This window comes from Chrysochloris asiatica, unplaced genomic scaffold (assembly GCF_000296735.1).
Source record: "Chrysochloris asiatica unplaced genomic scaffold, ChrAsi1.0 scaffold00047, whole genome shotgun sequence".
Lineage (NCBI taxonomy): Eukaryota > Metazoa > Chordata > Mammalia > Afrosoricida > Chrysochloridae > Chrysochloris > Chrysochloris asiatica.
In genome coordinates, this window is record NW_006408565.1 from 14744939 (window position 1) to 14748365 (window position 3427).

Here is a 3427-nt window from a genome sequence, read left to right on the forward strand (position 1 = left end):
ACTCGAAAGCACCTAACAACAAGTTCTGAGGGCAGAGTCCTGGTGTGGTGCCATAGGATAAGCAATGAATTGCTAACTATAAGGTCAACAGTTGAAACCAACCAGCCACTTCTCAGAAACCCTATACAGAGTCGTTATGCGTTGTAACCAACTTGATAGCACTTAACAATAACAGTTTTGAAGATTGATGTAAGAATCCATGGCAGTTTGGACAGATCTATTAATTCGTTCAACAAATAGCTACCATATACCAGGGAATTACTCTTAGACACCAGGGGAATTTTTTTTTAAGTACATAATCCATTTGGCAGTAAGTGGTGCAAGACCAGATCAGTTAAGAATAATAGCTTTGGAACCAAAGAGAACTAAGCACAAATTTCAATTCTGCAACCTACAAGATGACCTCCCTCTTCCTCAATTTCCTCATCTGTAAGGGGGCAATAATGATCATAAGAATGCTATGAGCCTGAGGTAAAGCTATAAAGAACTGGGTAGCCATAGTGCTGAGCATTTAGTAAGACCTCAGTAACCACACTGTTTATGAAAAATGCTTAGGGGGTGGGATGAAAATGAAGGTGTCTCTTAGCCCAGGTAAGCTTTTGAATGGGAGGAGGAGTCTGGATTTTATCCTGAAGGCACTGAGAAGCCATCTAAGTGTTGAAGCAAGGCAGTGAAAGGATCTTATCTTTAAAAGATCCTCCTGACGGATAGTGAGAGTAAGACTGGAGGCAATAAGGCTGTTTAAGAGCTGTTAAGAGAGTCCAGGTGGCTGATGATGGGACTGAACTAGAGCACCTGGAGTGCATGGGGCCAGAAGGACTGGAGAAAAGGGGACAGATTTAAGAACAATTGATTGGACTTGAAGACTGAATGTGGGGACAAGGGAACAATCTTGGTTTGGTGCCCTGAGACTTGGGAACCCAAAAGAAGAAGCAAGTTAGCAGAAGAGGGAGCCAGATGATGAGGGGTGGTCAAGTTGACATGGGGTATTTGAGGTCACCAAGGAGACCTGGACTTGTGGTGTGGCACTGTGGGTTAATGTGCCAGACTGCAAAGCTGTTTGAACTGCAAGGTTGGCAGTTCAAGCTCACCAGCTGCTATACAGGGTTGCTATGGATCGGAACCGACTTGACAGTACTTAACAACAAGGAGTCCTGGTGTGGCACTGTGGGTTAATGCAGTGAACTGCAGAGTCGGTTTGAACCACTAGGTTAGCAGTTCAAGCTTACCAGCTGCTCCTCGGAAATCCTACACAGGGTCTCTATGGGTCAGAACCCAAGGCACTTAACAACAAAAGTAGAGATGTTTAGGACGTTTACATATCAGAGCTCACAAGTGGCTGGGGGGGTGGGGAGTTAGCTGGGAGATGAGAACTGGAGAGTGAGTTTGTTAGTGAGGGCCTGTGAGGGTGAGCAGGTGAGCTCTGAGGTGCCCACAGTCCTACAGAAAGGAGAAGAAAGAGTTGAGAGACTTTGAGGGCACTATCAGGAAAACAGGAATGTGAGGCCTTTTAGGGAAGCTTAGGGAAGTGAAGTGTGAAGGAGGCCTGCTCTGCAGTTGGATGCCAGAGAAGACATTGAGATAAGTTTGTCAATGTCCTGGGCAAGAACATTTCCATGCTGTGGCATGAACTAAATGAAGCTGGTTTGGAATAGGGTATGGAGGACTGGGCGGTGGAAACACGAGTGTAGAGAACTCTGTGAAGCAGCTCAGTGATGAAGGAAGGGCCTTCTCAATCTCCCCCACAGTTCCCGGCCATTGGCCCCTTGGGTCATGCTCCTCATACTGCTCAGTATCTGTCTATTCCTGGCTGGATTGTAGTAAACTCCTGAAGCAGCAGCCAGTAATGGAGATAAACACATGATCTCACTTGAACCCTTCAGTCCCAAGCAGTTTGTTTTGTTCATCCCCACTTTACAGATGAGTAAACTGAGGGTCTGAGAAGGTCAGGGACTTGCTCAAAACTGGGGATCCATCCCTAACTCCTGGGTTGCAGGTATAAAGAACGAGTTCCTATCATTTGAACTCCTTGGTTCTCTTGTCTTCAGCTTGGGATGCATCCGCTTGGACTTCCAACTCTGGAGATCCTGGCTGTGCAGGTGTGAAGTGGTATCCCTATACCTGTATTGTTAATAAGCACCCCGATGATTTTCATGCAGGTGATGGGTGGGAACACAATCCAGACATCAATCCATCATTAACTCAACGGTGTGCTGCACACATGGTGGAATTTCAGGCAGCATGGTCCTGAAGCCTAAGGCTACTGGTTTCTGGCGATCAGTTAGGCTCGGGCTGCAGCTGGGAGCGGGCTGGGGCTGGGGGAGGCGGAGGGTGGTAATAAAGAAACAACAGGAAGCTCGGCTTTTATTAGCCCTGGGTACTCGCAGCTGCAGGTGAGTAATCTGATTTCTGCGGCGTACTGTTTTCTCCGCTGCCTGGCGGTTCCTCGACACCCACTCACCTGCCACCAGCCACCGGAGAGAGGGCGGGCAGGCGGGAGGATGGGCGTGGGGCCCCGCCCGCCTGGGTCCGTCGCCCACGCCCACGCCGGCACACCCGCAGCGCAGCTGAGCACCTGCCGCGCTGCAGCAGGGAAGCTGCGCCGCCAGGGCAGGGGGAGGACGCCGTCGATGCCCATTCCGGGCCCCCTCCCACGGATCAGTGCTATCTCCCAGCTCTGCCATTCAATCCGCAGTCTCAGTTGCCACCTCTGAAAAATGGGGCGAATGTCCCCCAATCAGTGTCGTGTCAGTGACATGCATGAAGGAATGAGAAAGTTGGACAGTGTAGAGATACTAGAAAATATTAGAAGGAATCTGGCCAAGAGAAGCAAGTCTCTTAATTGTTTTGTGCCTCAGTTTCTACATTTGTAAAAGGGAAATGAGAAACCCTTTGATGCAATAAGACAATGCTCATGAAACGCCTGCAACACCATACACGTTAAAGGGGTAGTTAGAGTAGTCCTTCCATGTGCCACAGTTTTCTGCTCAGGTGACCTGATTTTCCTTGATTCTTCTCTCACATTTGGGAAATAAGGAGCATGGAAAAGGCTTGAAATTGAGATCAGGGTTCTGGTGCCCAGTTCTCCAAAGCATGTGCTTTCTGACTTCTCTTAAAGTTCTCCACCTGTAAATGGCCCTGTGGGTTAATGCGATGGATTGCTAAGTCAGTTTGAACCACAAGGTCAGCAGTTCATGCTCACCAGCCACTCCTCCAAAACCCTATACAGGGTCGTTGTGAGTCGGACCAATTCAACGGCACTTAACAACAACATCTTCCCCTTGGAGTCCTGGTGTGGTGCTGTAGGATAAGCACTGGACCACAAAGTCAGTTTAAACTTCAAGGTTGGCAGTTCAAACCCACCATCCGCTCCTCGGAAACCCTCTACAGCGTCTCTATGAATCGGAACCAATTTGATGGCACTTAA

The 3427-nt window shown here is 48.6% G+C and overlaps 1 pseudogene; it reads right to left on the bottom strand.

Annotated features, from left to right (window-relative positions):
- The window catches only part of LOC102811221, a 7520-nt pseudogene extending 4836 nt beyond the window's left edge, over nucleotides 1-2684 (bottom strand).
- Between the last annotated feature and the right edge of the window lie 743 nt (nucleotides 2685-3427).